This window comes from Oryctolagus cuniculus, chromosome 8, assembly GCF_051225735.1.
Source record: "Oryctolagus cuniculus isolate XC-2025 breed Fujian yellow rabbit chromosome 8, ASM5122573v1, whole genome shotgun sequence".
Lineage (NCBI taxonomy): Eukaryota > Metazoa > Chordata > Mammalia > Lagomorpha > Leporidae > Oryctolagus > Oryctolagus cuniculus.
Window position 1 is genome coordinate 39,672,959 of NC_142874.1, and position 27,977 is coordinate 39,700,935.

At 43.8% G+C, this 27,977-nt stretch overlaps 1 long non-coding RNA gene across 1 annotated transcript; it reads left to right on the forward strand.

Annotated features, from left to right (window-relative positions):
* The first annotated feature begins 330 nt into the window (after positions 1-330).
* Positions 331-27,806, forward strand: LOC149124984 (uncharacterized). The gene is made up of 3 exons (XR_016211854.1): positions 331-424; positions 2,459-2,517; positions 27,509-27,806. It is a non-coding gene; the product is annotated as an uncharacterized LOC149124984 (long non-coding RNA).
* The last annotated feature ends 171 nt before the right edge of the window (positions 27,807-27,977 follow it).

The following is a 27,977-nucleotide window of genomic DNA, read 5'->3' on the forward strand; positions in this document are numbered from 1 at the left end:
CTCCCTAACCCCATCACTGCTTTCGATGGATTTGCTCAGTCCCTTCTGTGAACAAATTCCAGAGAGCCAGACCAGCATCTCATTTAGGCATCGCTTTCTGGAATAGTTTACTGAACCAAGGTGCTACGCTTTGCTTATGAGTTGAGTGTGTCCCCCAGAGGTTTGTGTGCTGGGAGCTGGGTCTTGGGGTGGTAAGGTTGAGAGGCGTGGGGCCAAGGGCAAGGCGGGTAGGTCACTGAGGGAAGCGATTCACGTGGCTGTTCCAAAAGGAGTAAGCCTGGCCCCTGAGGCTCCCGGGCTTCCTGTCTCGCCCTCTGATCTCCTCTGCAGGTGCTCCTGCTCTTGTGTCGCCCTTGCCATGGGGCTCTTCCTAGAAGCTGCAGAGATGGGGCCACTTGATCTTGGACATTGAGGTTCCAAAATGGTGAGCGTCCCAAGTCTCTTTTCTTTTCTTTCCTTTTCTTTCTTTTTTTTTTTTTTTTTTTTTTTTTTTTTTTGACAGGCAGAGTGGACAGTGAGAGAGACAGAGAGAAAGGTCTTGGTTCACCCCCCAATGGCCGCTGCGGCCGGTGCGCTGCGGCCGGCGCACCGCGCTGATCCGAAGCCAGGAGCCAAGTGCCTCTCCTGGTCTCCCACGCGGGTGCAGGGCCCTGGTCTCAGGTATCCTGTTCTATCAACAGAAAGTGGACCATTCCACAAGACAGCTGTTAATTGGCAACTTGGTTTCCCAAATCAAATGGTTGGCAGTGGATCCTTTCTGGAACCCTGGAGTAGATGTACTGTTTTCCTGTAGCTTCGGGGTGGTCTCTCCAGCACGTGAGCCATCCTCTCATCTGTGCAGCCTGCTGGAAACCTGACGTCATTGTAATGATGGAATAAATGAGTGAATGTGGCAAAGGTGTTTGAAAACCACAGTGGCATCAAGAAGAGTTAACCAATTAAATACGGCGTTTGGTACAGGAATGGCTAGGTAGACTCACGGAACCAACTAGAGAGACCCCAAATGAACGTGTGCATTTAGAGAAACTGTCTATGAGAGGATTGGCAAACCAACAGGGCAAAGAGGGCCTGTGTAGTGGCTGGCTTACCCATATGAAAAAACGACACCATGCCGAGACACAACAGGTGGCAAAAGCAAAGGTTTAGAGGGCAGGCATTTGGCCTCAAAGTTAACGTGTTCATATCCCGTATCGGAGACCTTGAGTTCCAGCCCTGACTCTGGATCTCAGTTCCAGCTTCCTACTGGTGCAAAGCCTGGGAGTGGGGGGAGGGGAAAAGGTGGGAGGGGCCAGCGGGCGGCAGGCAGCAGGTGATGGCTCCCTGACACCCATGTGGGAGACCTGGCCCAGCCCCAGATACTGCAAGCATATAGGGCGTGAGCCAGTGACTGGGACCTCTCTCCCCTCCCCCACCTCTCAAGTAATTTTTAAAAAAGCAAGTCTAAAAGATTTAGAAGAATATTCTGTGATCTCAATATGGGAAAAATATATTAAGCAAGTTTCAAAAAGAACAAACAGTGAAGGAAAGCAATTAATAACTTGATCTACTTTAAAACTGAAAATTTCTGTGTAGTAGAAAGTTGCCATTAGAGAAAAGTTAAGGTGCCAGTGTTTTGGCACAGTGGGTTAAGCTGCCACCTGCAACACTTGCATCCTATGTGGGTGCTGGTTCAAGTCCTGGCTGTTCCACTTCCAATCTGGCTCCCTGCTAATGCACCTGGGAAAGCAGCAGAAGACTGCTCAAATATTTGGGTCCCGGCCGTTCATGTGGGAGACCCAGAGGGAGTTCCAGGCTCCAGGCTTCAGCCTTGCCCAGCTCCAGCTGTTGTGGCCATTTGGGAGTGAACCAGTAGATGGAAGATCTCTCTTTCTATGTCCCTCCCTTTCCTCTCTTTATCACAGTGCCTTTCAAATAAATAAATATATTTTTAAATGTCATTCTATTAAAAAAAAGAATCAAACTGTGGAATGGGCACTGTATTTGCGTGTATGTAACTGAAAAAAGATTTGTACTCAGAATAAATATAACTTTTAGAGATTAGTTTTTAAAAAGCATGTATCAATAGAAAATAAGAAAGGAATGTAAAGCAATTTGGAGAAGTACAATTATGATACTCTTGTAATGTGAAGGAATGAATGTGGCACTTATGTGAGATAGTCTGGGGTGCACAGTTAAATTACTCATCCTGCATAGGCCCCCGCCAGCCTCCACCCACACCCTGACCACTGCTTGTTTTTCCCCTTTCTCATCAGCCTTCTGGGGACAAGGGAACTGCCTTAGCCAGTGGTGCCACCTAATGGTTAGATCTTGCAGAGTTCTCTTCCAGTGCCTCACAAGCCATCTTCTGTCCATTTACTCCTTTCCACTTTTCTCCTGTCTTTTTCATACTGCCGGACCACATGTGTGTTTGATCCTTAGCATTAGACGAAAATAAGTGACTCTGAATGTTTCTCCGCAGGTGCAGTGCAGGGCACTTGGGAGTCGGATGTGGAGGGAGAGTGCAGGTCGCCGGTGGAGGTAGGGGTGTGTGTGTGTGTGTGTGTGTATGGAGGGGTGGCAACAGCACATTCAAGTCTTGGTGATGGGGGAGCAGGGGTGTCAAACCCAAAGTCATGCCGGCAGTGCGGGGATCCCAGAGTTCAGAAATCAATGTGAAAGAGGCACCAGCGGTTCTGGACTCGGTGGTTCTTTGGGCCAGGAGTAGACTTGTTATTAATGGCGGCGTTCATGCAGGAGGAGAGGAACGCTGAAGCCAGGTCCCTGCTTGGGCAATGAAATGGTCTCCTAGAAACGCCGGGTGTGGCCCTTCTGTGGGTGCTTATGTAGGCTTTCAGATTTAGACATTAGACCTGTAACATTGGGTTAAATCCTGCAAATGGACAGGCAGCCAGGTGCCCAAGTTCCGTCCCTGCGTCTGGATAGAACTTTTCGTCCTCTCCTGAGATCTGCTTTTGTCCAAGCACTAGTATTCTAGACAAATGAAAGATCTTCAGCTTTAAAAAAAAAAAGATTTATTTTATTTGAAAGAGTTACAGAGAGGGAGGTAGAGACACACACACACACACAGACACACACACACACAGAGGTCTTCCATCTGCTGGTTCACTCCCCAAATGGCCACGATGGCTGGAGCTGAGCCATTCTGAAGCCAGGAGTGTTGGTTCAAGAGCTCAAGGACTCAGACCATCCTCCACTGATTTCCTAGGTGTATCAGCAGGGAGCTAGATTAAAAGTGGAGCAGCTGGGACTCGAACCGGCGCCCATATGGGATGCTGGCACTGCAGGCTGGAGCTTTAACCTACTGTGCCACAGTGCCGGCCCCAGATACTCAGCTTTACTGTTGCTCTCATCTTTAATGATTAGTCTTCCAGCATTATTGATTTCTGCTTTTTTGGGGGCTAAAATGTACTGGGTTTAGCCATACTGTGGTTACACGAGATTGTGAGCTGGCTCGAGGCTGTACATGGCATCTCTGGGAAAGAGCACTCTGCCTTTCAAATCACGGCCTTCCAAGTGTAGGGTAGAACATGATCCGTTGGTAAGCTGGGGACCCTCAGTATTGGTGAGTCTTGGCCCAGGGCAGCCCCGCAGCCGAATGACCTGTGGTTTAAGGTTCATGTAGCAGTCAGGTCATTGAAAGAACGTTCACTAGGGCTCAACTTTCAGGTCCTGGGGTTTCTGGTTCATTTAGAACAGCGGGTAGTAGGGTGGCAGCCAGCCGGGTGGCAGTGTGCATGGTGCCCTTGCTCCCTGGGGAAAATGGCACATCCCTTCTCTGAATGTTTACCCGGCAGGTTGTAGGACTGAGCTGCTTCCCAGGGCAAGCTTTTTCAGTCCTGCTGAGCAATTGATCCCGAAAAAGAACTCCTTAAAAAAACCCAGCACTACTCTTGAGGCTGCAGGTTCAGCTAAGGTCATTCGAGTTTATTGAGTGTAGGGGTCTCTGAGACAAGGGGCAAAAACCACATTTCAGTCCCTGCTGGGGCCTCTCACTGCTCTCCCCTTCCCTTGTTTTTTTTTTTTTTTTTTTTTCTGCCTGTGCTTCCTGTAAGAATCTCATTTTGGGAAGTTAGAAGCCAGACAACCTGTCCTAGCTGTAAAAGTAGTTAATATTTGTCAAACTGCTGCAGTGTGCCCAGGCAGTGAGCTAAGCTTGTTATATGTCTGATGTCATTTAATCCCCAGACTGACCCCATATGGATGAAGACATTTAGATCAATGGAGGGCCAGCGCCGCGGCTCAGTAAGCTAATCCTCCGCCTAGCGGCGCCGGCACACCAGGTTCTAGTCCCGGTCGGGGCGCCGGATTCTGTCCCGGTTGCCCCTCTTCCAGGCCAGCTCTCTGCTGTGGCCCGGGAGGGCAGTGGGGGATGGCCCAAGTGCTTGTGCCCTGCACCCCATGGGAGACCAGGAGAAGCACCTGGCTCCTGCCTTCGGATTAGCACAGTGCGCCGGCCACAGTGCGCCAGCCACAGCCCGCTGGCCGCACCAGCCATTGGAGGGTGAACCAACGGCAAAGGAAGACCTTCCTCTCTGTCTCTCTCTCTCACTGTCCACTCTGCCTGCCAAAAAAAAAAAAAAAAAAAAAATAGATCAATGGAGAGGAATTGCACAGCAATCCAGGTCTCCAACCCCCAGGTGGTGTATTGGTAGGTCCCTGCTTCTCCAGGGCTACGTCCAGGAAACACTGTCCTGTGTGTGTGTGTTTTTTTTTTTTTTTTTTTTTTTTTTTTTTTTTTGACAGGCAGAGTGGACAGTGAGAGAGAGAGACACAGAGAAAGGTCTTCCCTTTGCCGTTGGTTCACCCTCCAGTGGCCGCTGCGGCCAGCGCACCACGTTGATCCGAAGGCAGGAGCCAGGTGCTTCTCCTGGTCTCCCATGGGGTGCAGGGCCCAAGGACCTGGGCCATCCTCCACTGCACTCCCTGGCCACAGCAGAAAGCTGGCCTGGAAGGGGGGCAACCGGGACAGAATCCGGCGCCCTGACCGGGACTAGAACCCAGTGTGCTGGCGCCACTAGGTGGAGGATTAGCCTATTGAGCTGTGGCGCCGGCCCCCTGTGTTTTTTATTTCTAGTTAAGTCCAAGACTTGGCCACCATAATTCCTATACTGCAGGTTCATTACCAAGATCACAGTGCAATTCTTTTGGGCAAATCATAGAAAATAAAAATGAAATGAATAAAAATGTTTATCTATTTTTTATTTGAGGGCCAAAAGGAGAGAGAGATCGACCGAATGAGAGAGCTCGTATACCTGCTCATTCACTCCCCAAATGCCTGAAATGGCCTAGGGCTGGGACAGACCAAAGCCTGGAGCCAGAAACCCAATCCAGGTCTCCCATGTAGGTGGCAGGGATCCAATTTCTTGGGCCACCACCTGCTGCGCCCCACGGTGTGGGTCAGCAGGAAGCTGATGCCAGGTGCCAGAGCTAGGAATTGAAGCTAGGAATTGTGATATGGGGGCGTGGACATGCCCAGCCCAGCTTAACTTCTAGGACAAACATCTGTCCCCACAAGTACATTCTCATGAAAGAAAATGATAGATAGTCTTATTTCTCTCACCTTGAGGTATTTGTCCTCCTTGGGGTCTTGAAACAAGACCCGTTATAAAAGCTCCAACAAGAGGACATCATGAGCCGGCGCCATGGCTCACTAGGCTAATCCTCCGCCTTGCGGCACCGGCACACCGGGTTCTAGTCCCGGTCGGGGCGCCGGATTCTGTCCCGGTTGCCCCTCTTCCAGGCCAGCTCTCTGCTGTGGCCCGGGAGTGCAGTGGAGATGGCCCAAGTGCTTGGGCCCTGTACCCCATGGGAGACCAGGATAAGTACCTGGCTCCTGCCATCGGCAGTGCGGTGCGCTGGCCATTGGAGGGTGAACCAACGGCCAAAAAAAAAAAAAAAAAAAAAAGGACATCATTCATTAGTTTTGCACGCTTGGCTTTATTTCTCACTCTGCTTCCTGCCCGTGACATGGCTCAGACATGTTGTAGTGCTCACTAGTGGGGGATGCTTTACGGATATTTAATCCTGGAAACAAAATGATGAGATAAGTGTGGCTGTTATTATCCTGATTTTGCATAGAACAATGTCTAGGCCACCCCCTGGATGTGGAAAGCCCTCTCCTTTCCTTGTCTTCATTTGTAGATGTCACACCCTTTCTTGAGGGCCTGGCATACCCGGATCCTCACCAGGCTTTTCCAGGTCCCCGGTGGCAATCTGCCCCTCTCAGCCCTTTGCTCCTTGGCTTGGTTTTTAAAATTTTTTTCTCTCTCTTTCTTTCTTGCACCTGTCTGTCTTGCGAACTGCTTGGTATTCCAGGTGCTGGTATGCATGTCTCTGCCCGCTGCCCACTGCAAACCCCAGGAGAGCCGAGACCCTCTGCTAGTCACCTTTCATTCCACTGCTGCACCCAGCACAATACCTGGCCCGCAGCCAAGCAGAATCAGTGGTGCTTCTGCCCCAGGCCTCCTGGCTTACAGAGGGAGAGGGAAGACAGGTGTTTTCCTTTGCCCATTGCCTGCAGAGTTTCCTCTGGGAAGGAGATGGGTGTTGTCACTTTACTTATCTATCCAGTTCAGAACCATGGAGAATGGACTTCAGATCAGAAAAGAAGGCTAAAATATGCCCTTAGCATAGCTTCCTGCAATTCAGAATGAGCACACACACCTCCCTATTTTATAACGAGCATATGCCACACTCATATAGGAGTCAGTTCTTTTTTTGATACTTATGTTTTATAATTTTTATATTGTATCCTGATTTTATAAATGAGCATTTAGTGCTCCTTTTAGAGTTTTAAATAATGTTTAAAAATCTTGGGGCCAGTGTGTGGCACAGTGGGTTCAGCTGCCACTTGCAACGCCGGCATCCTGTATCGGAGTGCCAGTTTGAGGCTCCGCTGCTCCGCTTCTGATCCAGCTCCTTGCTAATGCTCCTGGGAAGGCAGTGGAAGATGGCCCAAGTGTTTGGGCCCCTGTACGTTGTGGGAAACCTGGGTAGAGCTCCTGGCTCCTGCTTGGGTTGGCCCTGGCCATTGTGACCATGTGGGGAATGAACTAGTGGATGGAAGATCTCTCTCTCTAACTCTGACTTTCAAATAAATAAATATAAATCTTTTTTAAAAGTATACATCTTTAATTTTTTGTAATTCATTTATTTGAGAGGTAGAATTACAGAGAGAGGGAGGGACAGAGAGAGAGGTCTTCTATCTGCTGGTTCACTCCCCAAATGGCCACAATGGCTGGAACTGGGCCGATCCAAAGCCAGGATCCAGGAGCTTCTTCCAAGTGACTCTCCATGGGTGCAGGGGCCCAAGCACTTGGGCCATCTTCTGCTGCTTTCCCAGGCCACCAACAGGGAGCTGGATCAAAGTGGAGCAGCCGGGACTCAAACTGGTGCCCGTATGGGATGCCAGTGCTGCAGGCAGTGGCTTAACCCCCTATACCACAGCGCCGACCTCAGTAGGAAGGGTTTAGCTGCCATTCTAGATATGATGGTGAGTGGGTGGGTAATTTAGGGAATGATTAGGCTTTACTAGCTTAAGATTTTCCCGAAGATCTTATGAACATCCTTTGAAGTGGAAAGAATTTTGAGAACAACTTTTGTCATTTTGTAAAAGTGTGAGACAAGCACTGGGTGGTCCAATGCCCTGAACTATGTGACTCAGAGCCCCTCTCCCCCCTCCCCCCTCCCTGCTGCCTTTCAGCACTGTTTTAGAGAAATGATCTCTCTCTCTCTCTCTCTCTCTCCCTCTCTCTTTTTCTCTCTCCCTCCCATTTTCTGGTTGACCTTATGTCCAGATCTACTTAGAAAATGATTAATGATGCAATGAAATTGAAAAATTTCTTGGAGCTGGCACTGTGGCTCACTTGGTTAATCTTCTGCCTGTGGTGCTGGCATCCCATATGGGCGCCGGGTTCTAGTCCAGGTTGCTCCTCTTCCAGTCCGGCTCTCTGCTGTGGCCCTGGAGGGCAGTGGAAGATGGCCCAAGTGCTTGGGCCCCTGTACCCGCATGGGAGACTGGGAGGAAGCACCTGGCTCCTGGCTTCGGATCGGTGCAGTGCCGGCAGTAGTGGCCATTTGGGGGGTGAGCCAACGGAGGGAAGACTTTTCTCTCTCTCTCTCTCACTATCTGTAACTCTACCTGTCAAATAAATAAAATAAAATCTTAAAAAAAATTAAAAGAAAAATTTCTTGGTACTATTTCCTGAGTGCAGATTCCACAGAGAAAAAGGTCACAGCTGGTAACTCGAGCATGAAAAACCTGGTCACTCACTGAACATGAGAAGGCTCATTGTCTTTCATTTCTAAATGGCCAAGAACTAGATATGGTCCCAGCCAACAAGGAATAGTCATGGGGGAGACCCCCTGTCTCAAGGGAGCCGAAGGTCACGGGAGGTGAAATGAAGTCGGGTTTAGTGCGTGTTAATTTTGAGGCATCCCTGGGCCAGGGCTGCCCACAGTGAGAAGAGAAACTGAAGCTCGAGAGAAAAGTTAGGTTCCGAGACAGAGACGTGGTGTTGGACAGCGAGCCCTACTGAATTAAGAGAATGGCATTTGGGGTTAGGCAAACATGGCGGCAAGTCACAGGCATAACACACCGCCACTGTGCGTGGCACATCACACAGCTACGTATGCCTGGGGACCTCTGACTTCATGTCTTTTTGTCTACTAGCAGTTTTGAGATACAATTCACATACCATGCGATTCACACTTTTAAAGTTTACCTGACTCCAGAGCACTTCACCATCCTGATAAACAGCGGCCTATTGACTGGCAGTTGCCCCTTATTTCCCACTTCCAACCAGGCGTCTGCTTTCAATTCCTGTGGTTTGTCAGTAAGGGACGTGACGTGGAAGTGGAATCATGTAAAATGTGCCCCTGTGTCTGGCTTCTCAGCGCAATGCTTCCAAGAGTCACCCGCGTGGTAGAGGTGTCAGCGTGCCATTCCTTTCCTTGGCTGGGAGATACTCCGTTTTCGGGCTATACCACATTCCACCTGTCCACTCCTCCACTGGTGGACTTCTAGGTTGTGTAGGTTGTTTCAGTGATGTTTTGTAGTTTTCAGGGAACAAACTTCATACTTTATTTGTTACATTTATTCCTAAGTATTTTATTCTTTTTAACGTTGTGGTAAGTACAATTGTTTCTTAATCTGTGTTGCTCATTGCTGTAGAACTACAGTAAAGTTTTTTAAACTGATCTTGTATCCTGTAACTTGGCTGAGCCCATTAATTAGTTGTAGTCGTTTTTTGGTGGATAGTTCAGGACTCTCCATAGATAGAGCAGATCATGTCATCCGTGAACTGATGTAGACTTGCTTCTTCCTTTCCACTCTGGATTCTCCCATTCCGCTCTCTCCCCTTCCTTTTCTCCTCTTCTTTTTTTTTCTTTTTCTTTTTTTTTTGACAGGCAGAGTGGACAGTGAGAGAGAGAGACAGAGAGAAAGGTCTTCCTTTGCCATTGGTTCACCCTCCAATGGCCGCCGCGGCCAGCATGCTGCGGCCGGCGCACTGTGCTGATCCGATGGCAGGAGCCAGGTACTTATTCTGGTCTCCCATGGGGTGCAGGGCCCAAGCACTTGGGCCATCCTCCACTGCACTCCCTGGCCACAGCAGAGAGCTGGCCTGGAAGAGGGGCAACCGGGACAGAATCCGGTGCCCCGACGGGGACTAGAACCTGGTGTGCCAGTGCTGCAAGGCGGAGGATTAGCCTAGTGAGCCGCGGCGCTGGCCTCTCCTCTTCTTTATTTAATCTTTTTTCTTTTCCTTTTTGGTGTTGTCTAGAGCTTCCAATACTGTGCTGAATAAAAGTGGTAAGAGTAGGCATACTTTTTTCTGGATTATAAAGGGAAGGCAATCAACCTTTCACCATTAGTTGTGACATTAACTATAAGATTTGTAGAGATGAATTTTTCAGGTTGAGAAAGTTCTTTTTTATTTGTTGTTTATTGTGTGTTCTCATTCTGAAAGTATATTACATTTTGTCAAGTATATTTTGATGTTTGTTGATATACATTATTTTTTTTGTTCTTTATTCTATTAATAACTGGGGTCTTTAACAAGTTCATGGAAAATGTTTATTATGAGGAAACTATTCATGGATTTAAAATTTTTTTTTATTTGACAGGCAGAGTTAGACAGTGAGAGACAGACAGAGAGAAAGGTTCTCATTTCGTTGGTTCACCCACCAAATGGCTGCAACAGCTGGTGCATTGCGCCAATCCGAAGCCAGGAGCCAGGTGATTCATCCTAGTCTCCCATGGGGTGCAGGGCCCAAGGGCTTGGGCCATCCTCCACTGCACTCCTGGGCCACAGCAGAGAGCTGGATTGGAAGAGGGGCAACCGGGACAGAACCGGTGCCCTAATTGGGACTAGAATCCAGAGTGCCGGTGCCGCAGGTGGAGGATTAGCCTAGTGAGCCACGGCGCCGGCCGTTGAGATCTCTTTCTTTTTCACTATGGGCATTTATGGCTATTTCTCTTTGAGCACTGCTCTAGCTGCAGCCTATGCATTTTAATACGTTGAGTTTTGTTTTCATAAGGACTGCGTCGCTTCATTTCCTCATTTGTGATTAGCCCAAATTTCCTTCTGTTATTTGTTTCTATTTCCATTGTAGTTGGAGAGCGTTTTTTGGTATGATTTTAGTTCTTTTAAATTTATTGAAGCTTGTTATATAGTCTATCCTGGAGAGTGTTCCGTGTGTACTAGTGTGGTGAGTTCAAGAGTTTTGGGGCAAATCATGGAAAGACAGGATCATAATTCTGCATTATTGTGCCACAAACTTCTTGAGTGGTGTTGGACAGGATTGTGTGAGCCAGGCAGTTCATCGCGACAGAAGACTTCACAGAGACTGTGGCCACCATGAGGAAGGGAAGAAGGGCAAGGGAATCCCTGGGGTGTGAGGAAGTGGAGAGGGAGTCTGTGTGTCCTTGGACCAGATAGCTCCAAAGGGCAGCAGCGGCCGCCACAGGGTTCATCTTACCTGTGGTAGCCTATAGCAACTAGGTTGGCTCTAAATGCCTAACAGAGGGCTTATTTAGGATGCATTTTATTGGATGTTTAAGGATTGGATTTGATGCTGGTGGACTTTGAACTACTGGTCCTAGCAAGCTGAGAAGTAACATGAAGGCCAGTATACAGGGGCCTTTTTTGGCCTGTGTATGTGACAACTTGAGAAAATTGTGTTTTCTACTGTTGTTTGGTGGAATGTTCTCTGGATGTCTGTTAGGTCTGATTGGCTTATTGTGTTGTCCAGGTCTTCTGTTTCCTTGTTGATCTTCTGTGTGTTTGTTCAATTAGTTATTAAAGGTTGGGGTATTGACATCTCCAGCTATTATTTTTGAGTTGCCTGTTTCTTTTCTTTGTCCTCTCCCTCCATGTCCCTCTCACCTTTCCTCTGCCTAGAGAACTCCTTTTACCATGAAAAGTAGTTCAGGATTCACATTGGTGATCTAACTCTGCTAGGCAGGGGGTAACTCTATTTGGGAGTAGTTTCTCACGAATGTTTTCTATCTAGCTTTCCAGGGCCATGAGCAAGTGTGCATGTTCTAATCCTCTCTGGGATAAGGGTTTCAAGGAGGTAGGCTAGGAAGTGTAATGTACCCACAGCCCCTCTCCTTCCACGTGGAGTAGTGAGTGTTAACATTACATGAAGTTCAGAATGCTAAAACTATTATTACACACTCCCTACACTGCTCCCATGTTTTTATTTTGAAAGCAAAAAAGAAACAAAACAAAACAAAACAAAACCAAAACTACTAACTGATTTTAAAAAGTGAGTATATATACCATACCTGATTTATTCTTATGATGACAATTTTGATGTTTGTTCTAAAAAATAAATATCTAAATGCTTTCTTTTTTTTTTTTCTTGGAGTGCTTGCTTTATTAGCAGCCTAAACACAATGCTTTGGCCCAAGATGGTCTTAACCACTACAAGAAAGCCTCCTCTCCCAGGGGCCCCAGGTGGCAAGCATGGGGATGTAGCTGCCACTCCTGCCTGCAGTGCCCTTTTTAGACACTGTCCAGGCCATACCCTGTTCCTTGAAGTGTTTGTTCATGCCTTTTGCCCATTCTTTTTCATTTGTTGATTTGAAAGGCAGACAAGATCTTTCATCTACTGGCTCACTCCCCAAATGTCCACAAAGGCTGGAGCTGGGCCAGGCCAAAGCCAGGAACCAGGAACTTAATCTGGGTCTTCCCTGTGGATGGCAGTGCCCTAAGCACTTGAGCCATTATCTGGTGACTCCCAGGGTGTGCACCAGCAGGAAGCCAGGATCAGAAATGGAGCTGGGGTTGAAAGCCAAGCACTTGGACATGGGTTGGGAGCATTGCAAGCAGCACGCCAACCACTGCACCAAGTGACTGCCCTAGCAGTTTTCTAAGTGCAGTTGTCCAGTTTTTTTTATCACTGACTTTTGAGAGTTCTTTGCATATTCTAAATACAAGTCCTTTGTGAAATAAGTGATTTGCAAATGTTTTCTCTAAATGTGTAATTTGTCTTTTTAGCATTTTAACAGGGTCCCTTCCATAACCAAGATTTTAAATTTTGATAAGATTCACTTGGAATTTCCCTTTTAAGGATTGTACTTTAAAAAAAAAAAAGATTTATTTTATTTATTTAAAAGAGTTCCTGAGAGAGAGGTAGAGGGAGAAGGGGGCGAGGGGAGGGAGAGAGAGAGGTCTTTCATCTGCTGGTTCACTCCCCAAATGGACGAAATGGCCAGAGCTGAGATAATCCAAAGCCAGGATTCAGGAGCTTCCTCTGGGTCTCCCACGTGGGTGCAGGGCCCCAAGGATCTGGGCTATCCTCTGCTGCTTTCGCAGGCACACTAGCAGGGAGCTGGATTGGAAGTGAAGCCCTCATGGGATGCTGGTGCTGTAGGCAGGGGCTTAAACCTGCTGTGCCACAGTGCCAGTCCTGGGATTGTACTCTTGGAGTCAAATCTGAGAGCTCTTTGCTAAGTCCTAGGTCTTGAAAAAATGAATTTGTCTATGATTCTTCTAAAACTTTTATAGTTTTACGTTTAAGTTCACAGTCCATTTTCAGTTCATTTTTGTGTGCAGTGTGAAATTTGGATGTTTCTTCTCACTTAGGGGATGTCCAGTTGTTCCAGCACCTTTTTTGAAAAGGTTATCGCTGTTACTTTAAATTGCTTTTACGTCTTTGTCAAAAAAAATTTTTTTTTATCTTTTATTTAATGAATATAAATTTCCAAAGTACGACTCATGGGTTACAATGGCTTCCCCCCCCATACCGTCCCTCCCACCAACAACCCTCCCCTTTCCCACTCCCTCTCCCCTTCCATTCACATCAAGATTCATTTTCGATTATCTTAATATACAGAAGATCAGCTTAGTATACCTTAAGTAAGTATTTCAACAGTTTGCTCCCACACAGAAACATAAAGTGAGAAATAATAGATGATTTTTTTTAAATGATGATGAAATCAGATCAGACCTATTGTCATGTTTAATCCCAGTGAGAGTCAAGTTGGGAATTGAAAATTTCTTTCTTTTTTTTTTTTTTTTTTTTTTTTTTTACAGAAGATCAGTTTAGTGTACATTAAGTAAAGATTTCAGTCGTTTGCACCCCCATAGAAACACAAAGTGAAATATACTGTTTGAGTACTCGTTATAGCATTAAGCCTCAGTGTACAGCACGTTAAGGACAGAGATCCTACATGAGGAGTAAGTGCACAGTGACTCCTGTTGTTGACTTTACCAATTGACACTCCTGTTTATGGCATCAGTAATCTCCCTATGCACCAGTTATGAGTTTCCAAGGCTATGGAAGCCCCTTGAGTTCTCCAACTCTTATCTTGTTTAGACACGGTCATAGTCAAAGTGGAGGTTCTCTCCTCCCTTCAGAGAAAGGCACCTCCCTCTTTGAAGACCTGTTCTTTCCACTGGGATCTCACTCACAGAGATCTTTTTGCCAGAGTGTCTTGGCTTTCCATGCCTGAAATACTCTCATGGGCTTTTCAGCCAGATCCGAGTGCCTTTAGGGCTGATTCTGAGGCCAGAGTGCTATTTAGGACATCCGCCATTCTATGAGTCTGCTGAGTATCTCACTTCCCATGTTGGATCACTCTCCCCTTTATTTATTCTATCGGTTGGTGTTAGCAGATACTAGACTTGTTTATGTGCTCCCTTTGACTCTTAGTCCTTTCATTATGATCAATTGTGAACTGAAATTGATCACTTGGAGTAGTGAGATGGCATTGGCACATGCCACCTTGATGGGATTGAATTGGAATCCCCTGGTATGTTTCCAACTCTACCAATTGGGGCAAGTCAGCCCGAGCATGTCCCAAATTATACATCTCTTCCCTCTCTTATTCCCACTCTTATGTTTAACAGGGATCACATTTCGGTTAATTTTCAACACTTAAGAATAACTGTGTGATAATTACAGAATTAAACCAGTCATATTAAGTAGAACAGACAAAAAAAAATACTATGAGGGATAATGTATTAAGTTGTCCATTAGCAGTCAGAGCTATGCTGATCAAGTCACCATTTCTCATAGTGTCCATTTCACTTCAGGAGGTTTCCTTTTTGGTGTTGAGTCAGTTGTCACCGATCAGGGAGAACATATGGTATTTGTCCCTTTGGGACTGGCTTACTTCACTCAGCATGATGTGTTCCAGATTCCTCCATTTTGTTGCAAATGACTGGATTTTGTTGTTTCTTACTGCGGTATAGTACTCTAAAGAATACATATCCCATAATTTCTTTATCCAGTCTACCGTTGATGGGCATTTAGGTTGGTTCCAGGTCTTGGCTATTGTGAATTGTGCTGCAATAAACATTAGGGTGCAGACCGCTTTTTTGTTTATCAATTTAAACTCCTTTGGGTAAATTCCAAGGAGTGGGATGGCTGGGTCGAACGGTAGGGTTATATTCAGGTTTCTGAGGAATCTCCAGACTGATTTCCATAGTGGCTTGACCAGTTTGCATTCCCACCAACAGTGGGTTAGTGTCCCTTTTTCCCCACATCCTCGCCAGCATCTGTTGTTGGTAGATTTCTGTATGTGAGCCATTCTAACCGGGGTGAGGTGAAACCTCATTGTGGTTTTGATTTGCATTTCCCTGATTGCTAGTGACCTTGAACATTTTTTCATGTGCCTGTTGGCCATTTGGATTTCCTCTTTTGAAAAATGTCTATTGAAGTCCTTGGCCCATCTCTTAAGTGGGTTGTTGGTTTTGTTTTTGTGGAGTTTCTTGATCTCTTTGTAGATTCTGGTTATTAACCCTTTATCTGTTGCATAGTTTGCAAATATTTTTTCCCATTCTGTCGGTTGTCTCTTCACTCTCCTGACTGTTTCTTTTGCAGTACAGAAACTTCTCAATTTGATGCAATCCCAATAGTTGATTTTGGCTTTGACTGTCTGTGCCTCCCGGGTCTTTTCCAGAAATTCTTTGCCTGTGCCAATATCTTGAAGGGTTTCTCCAATGTTCTCTAATAACTTAATGGTGTCAGGACGAAGATTTAGGTCTTTAATCCACGTTGAGTGGATTTTTGTGTAAGGTGTAAGGTAGGGGTCTTGCTTCATGATTCTGCACGTGGAAATCCAGTTTTCCCAGCACCATTTATTGAATAGACTGTCCTTGCTCCAGGAATTAGTTTTAGATCCTTGATCAAATATAAGTTGGCTGTAGATGTTTGGGTTGATTTCTGGTGTTTCAATTCTGTTCCATTGGTCTATCCATCTGTTTCTGTACCAGTACCATGCTGTTTTGATTACAACTGCCCTGTAGTATGTCCTGAAGTCTGGTATTGTGATGCCTCCGGCTTTGTTTTTGTTGTACAAGATTGCTTTAGCTATTCGAGGTCTCTTGTGCCTCCATATGAATTTCAGCATCATTTTTTCTAGATCTGCGAAGAATGTCTTTGGTAGCTTGATTGGGATTGCATTGAATCTATAAATTGCTTTTGGGAGAATGGACATTTTGATGATGTTGATTCTTCCAATCCATGAGCATGGAAGATTTTTCCATTTTTTGGTATCCTCTTCTATTTATTTCTTTAAGGTTTTGTAATTTTCATCGTAGAGATCTTTAACGTCCTTGGTTAAGTTTATTCCAAGGTATTTGATTGTTTTTGTAGCTATTGTGAATGGGATTGACCTTAGCAGCTCTTTCTCAGTCATGGCATTGCTTGTGTATACAAAGGCTGTTGATTTTTGTGCATTGATTTTATATCCTGCCACTTTGCCAAACTCCTCTATGAGTTCCAATAGTCTCTTAGTAGAGTTCTTTGGATCCTCTAAGTACAGAATCATATCGTCTGCAAAGAGGGATAGTTTGACTTCTTCCTTCTTGATTTGTATTCCTTTGATTTCTTTTTCTTGTCTGATGGCTCTGGCTAAAACTTCCAGAACTATGTTAAATAGCAGTGGTGAGAGTGGGCATCCCTGCCTGGTGCCAGATTTCAGTGGAAATGCTTCCAACTTTTCCCCATTCAATAGGATGCTGGCTGTGGGTTTTTTATAAATTGCTTTGATTATATTGAGGAATGTTCCTTCTATACCCAATTTGCTTAGAGTTTTCATCATGAAAGGGTGTTGAATTTTATCAAATGCTTTCTCTGCATCAATTGAGATAATCATATGGTTTTTCTTCTGCAGTCTGTTAATGTGGTGAATCACATTGATTGATTTGCGAATGTTGAACCATCCCTGCATACCAGGGATGAATCCCACTTGGTCTGGGTGGATGATTTTCCTGATGTGTTGTTGTATTCTATTGGCCAGAATTTTATTGAGGATTTTTGCGTCTATGTTCATCAGGGATATTGGTCTGTAATTTTCTTTCAGTGCTGCATCTTTCTCTGGCTTAGGGATTAAGGTGATGCTGGCTTCATAGAAAGAATTTGGGAGGATTCCCTCTTTTTCGATTGTTCTGAATAGTTTGAGAAGAAATGGGATTAGTTCTTCTTTAAATGTCTGGTAGAATTCAGCGGTGAATCCATCTGGTCCTGGGCTTTTCTTTGTTGGGAAGGCCTTTATTACTGTTTCAATTTCTGTTTCAGTTATGGGTCTATTTAGGTTTTCGATGTCTTCATGGTTCAATTTAGGTAGGTTGCATGTGTCCAGGAATCTATCCATTTCTGATAGGATTTCCTGTTTGCTGGCGTACAGGTCCTTGTAGTAATTTCTGATGATTCTTTTTATTTCTGTGGTGTCTGTTGTTACGTTTCCTTTTTCATCTCTGATTTTATTGATTTGGGTCTTTTCTCTTCTTTTTTTAGTTAGTTGGGCCAATGGGGTGTCAATTTTGTTTATTTTTTCAAAAAACCGGCTTCTCGCTTGGCTGATTTTTTGTAATGTTTTTTTGGATTCAATCCTATTAATTTCTTCTCTGGTTTTAATTATTTCTCTTCTCCTACTAGATTTGGGTTTGGTTTGCTGCAGTTTTTCTAGGTCCTTGAGGTGCGCTGAAAGCTCATTTATTTGGTACCTTTCCAATTTCTTGGTATAGGCACCTATTGCTATAAATTTGCCTCTCAATACTGCTTTTGCTGTATCCCATAAGTTTTGATATGTTGTGTTGTTGTCTTCATTTACTTCCAGAAAGTTTTTGATTTCTCTTTTGATTTCTTGAATGACCCAGTGTTCATTCAGGAGCATGTTGTTCAGTCTCCATGTGTTTGCATACTTTCTGGGGTTTCCTGAGTTGCTAATTTCCAGCTTCATCCCGCTGTGGTCTGAGAAGCTGCATGGTATGATTCTAATTCTTTTAAATTTGCTGAGACTTGCTTTATGGCCTAGTATGTGGTCAATCCTAGAGAAGGTTCCATGCGCTGCTGAGAAGAATGTGAAGTCTGTAGATGTAGGGTTGAAAGTTCTGTATATATCTGTTAGATCCATTTGGGCTATAGTGTCATTTAAATCTGCTGTTTCCTTGTTGATCTTCTGTCCGGATGATCTGTCTATTTCTGAGAGTGGAGTATTGAAGTCCCCCAGTACTATTGTATTGGAATTTAAATCTCCCTTTAAGTCCCTTAACATATCTTTTAAATAGACCGGTGCCCTGTAATTAGGTGCATATACATTTATAATAGTTACATCTTCCTGTTGAATTGAACCCTTAATCATTATATAGTGTCCCTCTTTGTCTCTCTTAACAGTTTTTGTATTAAAGTTTATTTTGTCTGATATTAATATGGCTACACCTGCTTTTTTTTGGTTTCTGTTGGCATGGAATATCTTTTTCCAACCTTTCACTTTCAGTCTGCATGCCTCTTTGTTAGAGAGATGTGTTTCTTGTAGGCAACAAATAGTTGGGTTGTGTTCTGTGAGCCAGTCAGCTAAACGGTGTCTTTTAACTGAAGAATTCAGACCATTAATGTTCAATGTGACTATTGATACGTAGTGACTTTGCCCTGCCATTTTCCCGGAAATATTTTCTAGTATATGCTTTGAGCTTCCCATGCTCTTTTACTGGTAGGTGTTCTTCCCTTCCCTTCTTTCATATTGATGGCCGTGTTTCTGTGTTTCTGAGTGTAGCACATCTTTAAGTATCTTTTGCAGGGCCGGACGAGTGGCCACAAAGTCTTTCAATTTCTGTTTGCTATGAAAGGTCTTTATTTCACCTTCATTCACAAATGAGAGCTTGGCAGGATATAATATTCTGGGCTGGCAATTTTTCTCTCTTAGCACCTGTGCTATGTCTCGCCATTCCCTCCTAGCTTGTAGGGTTTCTGATGAGAAGTCAGCTGTGAGTCTGATTGGAGATCCTCTGAGAGTAATCTGACGTTTCTCTCTTGCACATTTTAGGATCTTTTCTTGCTGTTTCACTGTGGTAAGTTTAATTACCACGTGTCGTGGTGAGGATCTCTTTTGGTCATGTTTATTGGGGGTTCTATGAGCTTCCTGTACTAGGATATCTCTGTCCTTCTCCAAACCTGGAAAGTTCTCTGCTAGTATCTCACTAAAAAGGCCTTCCAATCCTTTCTCTCTCTCCATGCCTTCAGGAACTCCTAGAACTCGAATGTTGGTTTTTTTGATAGTATCCTGTAGATTCCCAACAATATTTTTTAGGTTTCAAATTTCCTCTTCTTTTCTTTGGTTTGACTGTATGTTTTCCTGTGCTCTATCTTCTAAGTCCGATATTCTCTCTTCTGCTTCACCCATTCTGTTTTTAAGGCTTTCTAATGTGTTTGTCATTTGATCTATTGAGCTCTTCATTTCATTTTGATTTCTCTTCACTATAACACTTTCCTGTTCTACTAGTTTCTGAGTTTCATTTTGACTCTTCCTTAAAATTTCGTTTTCACGAGAGAGATTTTCAATCTTGTCCATTAAGGATTTCTGTAGTTCAAGGATTTGCTTTTGAAAACTTCTAAATGTTCTTATCATAAATTTTTTGAAATCCGTATCTTGCATTTCTTCTATCTCATCATCTTCATACTCTTGGCTTGGGGTGTTTTGCTTATTTGGAGGCATCATAGTGTCATCGTTGATCTTGCTCCCTCTATTTCTGTGTTTGTTACTCGGCATAGTTAATTCTTCTTGCGTCACTGTGCGTTTTTTTTTCTTTTTTTCTTTTTTTTTTTTTATTTATACTGTGTCCGTGTTAAGTGGACTGCCTGCTGTTGGAGGAGCCTTGGAGGCTTGAGATGGGTGCGGCCTGAGAGCTCTGCCTGGTTCTTCCAGGTTAAGGGTGTGCAAAGGTGACACCCTCAGGTTATGCGTGGTAAATCTCTCTCTTTTTATTTATTTATTTATTTTATTTATTCAGGGGGTAAGTAACACCGCAGGGCACGGCTGTGCAGAATTGATGGTATTTAGCTTCCAGTCTGTGGCTCCTCTGGACTCCCACTGGGTTGCCTAGGCTACTGAATTGTAGTGACTCAGTTCCTTAGCTCTCCCCCATTGATATGTAAATCCAGAGCGCAGGCCTGCTCTTTGTCTCTTGGGAATTCTAGCCTTGCAGCCTTGTAACCTTTGCAAGGTTAGGGGGAAGAGAAACCCCGAAGCTTTTTTTTTCCTTCTTTCCGGTAGTGAGTTTGCTGCACTTTCTGGCCCCCCTCTAGATTCTGACCCCCGTTTCCCCACCAATGTCTCGGGTTATTGAGCTCACCTCCCCTTCCAGCGCCGATGTGTGGAGCGTCCCAAGTCTCCCCGCTGTTGTCTGTGTGGCATGCACTCCCCTTGGAGCACTGGGGCTTCTGCGGCTCCGTCCCGCGACTTGGCTTCCGCGCGGTGGGCGACCTTGTTCTCCCAGTAGGTCCTCCGATTCACGATTCCCGTGCAATTTTTTCCTGGTTCTTTTTTCTGCGGCTACCGTAACTCCCCTTTTATTAAACTAAATTTTCCCGGACTATCGGTGCGCGCCCTCACTATTCCGCCATCTTGGCTCCGCCTTTTCAAGCGTCTTTGTCAAAAATTAGTTGGTCATATTTGTGTGGGCCCATCTCTGGGTTCTCTGTTCTGTTCCATTGATCTGGGTGCCTGTTGCTTCCCAGTGTCTTCTTTGTTTTACTAATTGTTTATTTCTATATTTAATTTATGTTATACACGTTTCATATATTTCCTTTATACCATTTTAGGAACATAGTGGCACTTCCCTCCAACCCTCCCTCCAGCTCTTCCTTCCCATCCCTCTTGGATTTCCACTCTTAATTTTTACAATGATCTTTTTTCAATACACTTAATGATCGTATAGTTAACCCTACCCTAATAAAAGAGGTCAAAAATAGTATGAAGAGAAAACAAAACAAAACACTGTTCCTTAATGACAGAGACAAGGGCTATAAACAATCACTGCTTTTCAAGATATTTATTTCACTCCAATACATTATATTTCAGGTACTCTATTAGTTACCTTAAATCAGGGAGAACATATTATATCTGTCTTTTTTGGGGACTGACTTATTTCACTAAGTATAATGGTTTCCAGTTGCGACCATCTTGTTGCAAAAGACAGGATTCATTTTCTTTTCTTTTTTTCACAACTGAGTAGTACTCCATAGTGTATATATTTCATAATTTATTTACCCATTTATCAGCTGGTGGACATCTGGGTTTATTCCATATCTTAGCTATTATGAATTGTGCTACAGTGAACATGTGGGTACAGATAACTCTTTCATATACTATTTTCTTTTGGATTGGGTAAATTCCCAGGAGTGGGATGGCTGGATTATATGGCAGGTCTATATTCAGATTTCTGAGGTATCTCCATGCTGTCTTCCACACTGGCTGCAGCAGTTTACATTCCCACCACCAGTGGATTAGGGGACCTTTTTCTCTGTATTCTCACCAGCATTTGTCATTTGTTGATTTTGGTACGAAAGCCATTCTAACTGGAGTGAGGTGAAACCTCATTGTGCTTTTGACTTGCATGTCCCTGATAGCTAGTGATCCTGAGCATTTTCTGAACTCTCTGATGGCCATTTGAATTTCCTCTCTTGAAAAATGCCTATTAAAGTTCTTTGCCCATTTTTTAACTGGATTGTTTCTTTGGTTGTTGAATTTCTTGAGCTCTTTATAGATTCTGGATGTTAACCCTTTATCCCGCTGCATAGTTTGCAAGTAATTTCTCCCATTCCATTGGTTGCCTCCTCACTTTGCTGAGTGTTTCTTTTGCAGTGCAGAAGCTTTTCAGCTCGATGTAAATGGCTTTGATTACCTGTGCTTCTGGGGTCTTCTCCAAGAAGCCTTTGCTTATGCCGATGTTTTGCAGAATTTCTCTGATGTTCTCTAATGATTTGATGGTATCAGGTCATAGAATTGGATCTTTGATCCATTTTGAGTGGATTTTTGTGTAAGATGTAAGGTCTAGTTTCTTACTTCTGCCTGTGGAGATCCAGTTTCCTCAACACCATTTGTTAAAGAGACTGTCCTTGAACCAGCGATTGATTTTAGCTACTTTGTCAAATATAAGTTTGTTGTAGATGTGTGGACTGATTTCTGGATTTTCTATTCTGTCCACTGGTCTACAAGTCTGCTTTTTTGTGCTAGTACCAGGCTGTTTTGATTACAACTTCCCTGTAGTATGTCTTGAAATCAGATATTGTGATGCCTCCAGCTTTGTTTTTGTTGTATAAGATTGCTTTTGCTATTTGGGGTCTCTTGTGTTTCCATATGAATTCTGGCATCATTTTTTCTAGATCTGAAAAGGATGTCATTGGTATTTTGATTGGGATCACACTGACTCTGTAAGTATCTTTTGGTAGTATGGACATTTTGATAATGTTAATACTTCCAATCCATGAACATGGAAGATTTTTTTTCATTTTTAATGTCTTCTTCTACTTTTTTCTTTAGTGTTTTTGAATTTTCATCATAGAGATCTTTTACACTCTTGGTTAAATTTATTCCAAGATATTTGGTTCTTTTTGGAGCTATTATAAATGGGACTGATCTTAAAAGTTCTTTTTCAGCCATGACCTTGTCTTTGTAGACTAAGAATGTTGATTTCTGTGTGTTGATTTTATATCCTGCCACTTTACCAAACTCTTTTATGAGTTCCAATAGTCTCTCAGTGCAGTTTTGGATCCCTTATGTAAAGGATCATGTCATCTACAAATAGGGATAGTTTGTTTTCCTCCTTTCTAATTTGTATCTCTTTGATTTTTTTCCTCTGCCTAATGGCTCTGGCTAAAACTTCTAGTACTATATTAAATAGCAGTGGTGAGAGTGGGCATCCTTGTCTAGTTCCAGATCTCTGGGTGAATGCTTCCAGCTTTTCCCCCATTCAACAGGATGTTGGTTGTGGGTTTGTCATAGGTTGCCTTGATTGTGTTGAAGAATATTGCTTCTATACCCAAATTGCTTAAGGTTTTTGTCAGGAAAGGATATTGTATTTTATCAAATACTTTCTCTGCATCTATTGAGATAACCATATGGTTTTTGTTCTTCAGTTTCTTAGTGTGATGTATCACGTTTGTGAGAGAGAGAGAGAGTAAGGTCTTCCTTTTGCCGTTGGCTAACACTCCAATGGCCGCCGCGGCTGGCGCGCTGCGGCTGGTGCAACGTGGCCGCTGCACCGCGGCCGCTGCACCGCGCTGATCCGATGGCAGGAGCCAGGTGCTTCTCCTGGTCTCCCATGGGGTGCAGGACCCAAGGACTTGGGCCATCCTCCACTGCACTCCCGGGCCACAGCAGAGAGCTGGCGTGGAAGAGGGGCAACCGGGACAGAATCTGGCGCCCCGACCGACTGGGACTAGAACCTGGTGTGCCGGCGCCGCAAGGCAGAGGGTTAGCCTAGTGAGCCACGGCGCTGGCTGACGTTTATTGATTTATTAATGTGGAACCATTCCTGCATACTAGGGGTGAATCCCACTTGGTCCGGGTGAATGATCTTTCTGATATGTTGTGGATTCGATTGGCAAATATTTTGTTGAGGATTTTTGCATTTATGTCCATAAGGGATACAGGTCTATAGTTCTCTTTGTTGCATTTTTTCCTGGCTTAGTAATTAAGGTGATACAGGCTTCATTGAATGAGTTTTGGAGGTTTCTGTCCCATTCAACTGTTTTGAATATCTTGAGCAGAACTGGAATTAGTTTTTTAAATGTCTGGTAGAATTCAGCAGAGAAGCCATAGGTCCTGGGGTTTTCTTTGTTGGGAGGGCCTTTATTACTGACTTAATTTTTGTATTGGTTATTGGTCTGTTTAAGTTTTCTATGTCTCTATGACTCAATTTTGGTAGATTGCATGTGTCGAGGAATATATGCATTTCTTCTAGGTTTCCCGGTTTGTTGGCATACAGCTCTTTGTAGTAATTCCTGATGATTCTTTTTATTTCTGTGGTATCTGTTATTACATTTCCTTTTTCATCTCTGATTTTATTGATTTGGGTCTACTCCTTTTTTTTTTTTTTTGGTTAGTTGTGCCAGTGGTGTATCAATTTTATTTTTTTAAAAAGCCAGTTCTTCATTTCACTAATTTTTTATATTTTTGTTTCAATTTCATTTATTTCTTCTCTAATTTTAATTTGGAGTTTGGTTTGTTGTTGTTTTTCCAGGTCTTTAAGATGAATTGATAGTTCATTTATTTGTTGCCTTTCCAATTTCTTCATATAGGCACAGATTACTATAAACTTCCTCCTTAACAGTGCTTTTGCTGTATCTCATAAGTTTTGATATGATGTATTTCCATCTTCATTTGTTTCCAGAAATTTTTTGATGTCTTCTGTGACCCACTGTTCATCCAGGAGCATGTTCTTCAGTCTCCATGTGTTTGCATATGATCTAGAGATTCTTGAGTTGTTGATATCCAGCTTTATTCCATTGTGGTCAGAGAAGATGCATGGTATAATTTCGATTTTTTTTGAATTTGCTGAGACATGCTTTATGGCCTAGTATATCCTAGAGAAAGTTCCATGCACCAATGAGAAGAATATGTATTCTGCCACTGTGGGGTGAAAGGTTCTGTAGATATCTGTTGGGTCCATTTGGTCTATAGTGTAAATTAACTCTGTTGTTTCCTTGCTGATTTTCTGTCTGGTTGATCTGTCTATAGCTGAAGGTTGGGTATTGAAGTCCCCTGTTACTATTGTATTGGAGTATATGTCTCCCTTTAGATCCATTAACATTTCTTTTAAATAGCAAGGTGTCCTGTAATTAGGTGCATATACGTTAATAATAGTCACTTCTTCCTGTTGAATTAATGGCTTAATCATTACATAATGCCCTTCTTTGTCTCTTCTAACAGTCATTGTGTTAAAGTTTATTTTGTCTGATATTAGGATGGCTATATCAGCTCTGTTTTGGTTTCTGTTAGTATGGAATATCTTTTTCCATCCTTTCACTTTCAGTCTGCGTGTATCTTTGTTGGTGAGATGTGTTTCTTGTAGGCAACAAATAGATGTGTTTTTTTTTTTAAATCCATTTAGCCAGTCTGTATCTTTTAACTGGAGTGTTGAGGCCATTTACATTCAAAGTGACTCTTGATAAGTAATGACTTGGCCCTGCCATTTTTCCATAAATATTTCTATTGTTTACTTTAGATTTCTTTTGTACTTCTACTGGGAGATTTTCTGCACTCTCATTATTTTAATTATGGCTATCTTTCTGTTTCTCTGTGTAGCACATCCTTAAGCATCTTCTATAAGGCTGGATGGGTGGTGACTAATTCTGTCAATTTCTGTTTCTTATGGAAGATCTTTATGTCATCTTAATTCATAAATGAGAGTTTTGCAGGGTACAGTATTTTGGGTTGATAGGTTTTTTCTTTCAAGACTTGGAATATATATTGCCATTATCTCCTACCCTGTAGATTGTCTGATGAGGAGTCAGCTTTGAGTCTAATTGGAGATCCTCTGAACATAATCTGGTGTTTCCCTCCTGTACATTTTACAGTCTTTTTTTTTTTTTTTTTTTTTTTTTTTACTGATTTACTGTGGAAAGTTTAACTACAATGTGTTGTGTTGAAGATCTTTTATGGTCATGTCTGCTAGGAGTTCTATGTACTTCCTTTACTTGGACATCCCTTTCTTTCTCCAAATTGGGGAAGTTTTCTGTAATTATTTCACTAAATGGGCCTTTTAGTCCATTCTCTCTTTCCACACCTTTAGGAACTCCTAAGACCTATCTGTTGGGTCATCTGATAGTATCCCAAAAATCTCCAAAACTGACTTTAAGTTTTCTATTTCTCCTTCTCCCTCTCCATCTTCTTTTCTTTTTGGTCTGACTGTAAGATTTCCAAGGATTTATCTTCTAATTCAGATATTCTTTTCTTTTTCTCACCAAGGCTCTCCACTGCATTTTTTATTTGATCTATTGAATTCTTCATTTCTAATACTCACTTTGATTTCTCTTTAAAATCTCAATGTCATGGAAAAAATTTTCATTCATGTCATGTATGGTTTTCTTTAGTTTGTGGGTTTGCTTCTGTTTGCTTTTGGGTAATCCTGGGATTAATTTTTCAAATTTGATTTCCAGCATTTCATTAATCCCTTCAACATCACATTCTAATATTGAAATGTTGTTGTGCTCCTTTGGGGGGGGGCATGGTATGTTCTTTATTGTTGTTTCTTGAATTTCTGCTTTTATTTTTAGGCATTTGTGGAGTTAATTGTTGTTGTTGTTGTTTTTTCCCCCCTATGGCTTTTATCTTTGAGCTGTGCCTCTGTGGCTTAGTGGATGTCTGTGCTTTCAGTGAATACTGATAGGTATGTGGTGGATGTGCCTAGGGAGCTTTGGTCAGTGCTCCAGGGTGGAGTGATTATCCAGGGTAACACTCAAGTTGGAGGTGGTAGCTCTTCTCTGAACTGAAGCAGGGGGAATGGTCATGTCTGTTGGTGTGGTCACTCTGTCACTTCTTCTTCAAGCTGAGCAGTGCCTGGGTGTTAGTTCCCCAGTGTGTTCAACACTCATCTACTTGGTTGATCTGTGTGGTCCTTCCTGTGAGCATGGTTCCAGCTGCAATGAGTTGCCCCAGGAATCAAGGAGTTCTGAGAGTGTGGCTCTGCACCCAGAGCTTGTCCAGAATCTCAGCTACACCCTGCCCCCTGTAATGCAGTCACAGTGTTTTCATAGTGTTAGCACTCAGGGCTCCCATGGTCAAGGAGTGCAGTAGAGTCCACTCCACCCCACTATCCTGTTCTGTCCTTAGAGAGACTGAGGGGTTCCCTGAGCACTGCCTGTGTTTGTTTTGCTCATTTGGATCAAGTCCAATCCCCCCAGCTAGACTCAGAGTCAGTGGGGAATGGAGATTTTTCCCCTTGGTAAAAATCCCTGGATCACAAGTGTGTACAATACCTGCTGGCTGCAGCCCTCCTCCCTTCACAATTGTGCTGAGAGGGTACAAGAGTCCCCATGGGTGGCACGTCCCTTTTGTGGGTGTGGCTCGCCCTCCTTGTCTGTTGCCTGGTGGGCACAGTGGGATTGGTATTGTTGCCCCGATGACTAGGTGGGGATAGACCCTACCAGTTGTCTTGAACTGCTGTGGTTGCCCCTGCTGACAGTCCCCTCTAGCTGCTGTGTGTGCACAGAAGAGCTGGAGCAGCTGCTACCTGTGTATATCCAAAATGGCTCCCGCTTTCTCACGGCTAGCCACAGGGTGCTGATGTGGAGGGGGAAGAAGTGGAGAGAGAGATAGGCTCCACCCCCCACCCCTGCCGAGGGTTCTGGGCTGACCTCAAACACGGTGTAGTCTACTAGACTCTCCCTCCAGCCGTACCAACAGTGGTGCGGGCCAGTGCAGTCTGACCTCACTTTGCTTGCCAGTGTGGGCTGCTGGGTCTTTTGTTGTGCTCATGCTCCATGCTCATTGCTACGCATCTGCATCGTTCACTCAGGTCCAGACCATTTCCACTGCTTTCCTGTGACCTCTCACTGCAGTTTCCCTGCAACTTTCCCCTGAGAGCCTACCTTCTCCACTGTTTTTCCTGCTAAGCTTGTGGAGCCTAGAGCAGACCTCCTGTTGCTGTTCTGCCATCTTGCTTCCCCCCTACCCTCCCTCCGCTCCAGTGTCTTGATTACTATAGCTAAGTTTGGAAGGATGATTATTCCATTTTATTCTTTTCCAAAACAATTTGTCTACTTTCCTTAGGGGCCGGCCCTGTGGTGCAGCAGGTGAAAGCCCTGGCTGAAGTGCCGGCACCCCTTATGGGCGCCTGTTCTAGTCCCGGTTGCTCCTCTTCCGATCCAGCTCCTCTTCCAATCTCTGCTATGGCCTGGAAAAGCAGTGGAAGATGGCCCAAGTCCTTGGGCCCCTGTACCCACGTGGGAGACCCAGAAGAATCTCCTGGCTTCTGGCTTCAGATTGGCGCAGCTCTGTCCATTGCGGCCATCTGGGGAGTGAACCAGCAGATGGAAGACCTCTCTCTGTGTCTCTACCTCTGTCTGTATCTCTGTCTTTTAAATAAATAAAATAAATCTTTAAAAAAAAGACCTTTCTCTTATATGTTTTAGAATAAGAATATATTTTAGAATAAGAATTGTTTGCAAAAAAAGAAAAAAAAGAGCAGAGGTTTTTATTTTTTATAACAATTGCATTGAACCTATAGATCAATTTGATA